The following is a 358-nucleotide window of genomic DNA, read 5'->3' as shown; positions in this document are numbered from 1 at the left end:
GCCCCGTGCCAGTCTGACCAGTACGGAGGTGTGTGTTGCCCATGCCCTCAGCTGACTGTGCCCGGGGGAGCTGGATTTTGGGGGGGGGATGATGCTGCATCAAATCCTGTGATTCTCAGGAAGACCCGAAGTGATGGAGACAGTCCCTCCTCTTTCCTCCTTCAGCACGCACAGAGCGGTGGCGGAGCACAGGCCTTCCCTGGATGGCAAGGAGCGTTCTGGCCGTGCATGGGGGTCCGTCTGTGCATGGGGGTCTGTCTGCGGAGCCCCTCCAAGGAGACGAACGCCCGAGGGAAGAGCATCCCAGCCCTGGTTTTGGAATGCCAGCAGCCACACACCCTGTGCCCCCCCGGGGGTA

The sequence above is a fragment of the Falco punctatus genome, assembly GCF_963210335.1.
Source record: "Falco punctatus genome assembly, chromosome: 15".
NCBI classification, from domain to species: Eukaryota; Metazoa; Chordata; class Aves; order Falconiformes; family Falconidae; genus Falco; species Falco punctatus.
This window is presented reverse-complemented; position numbering follows the sequence as displayed.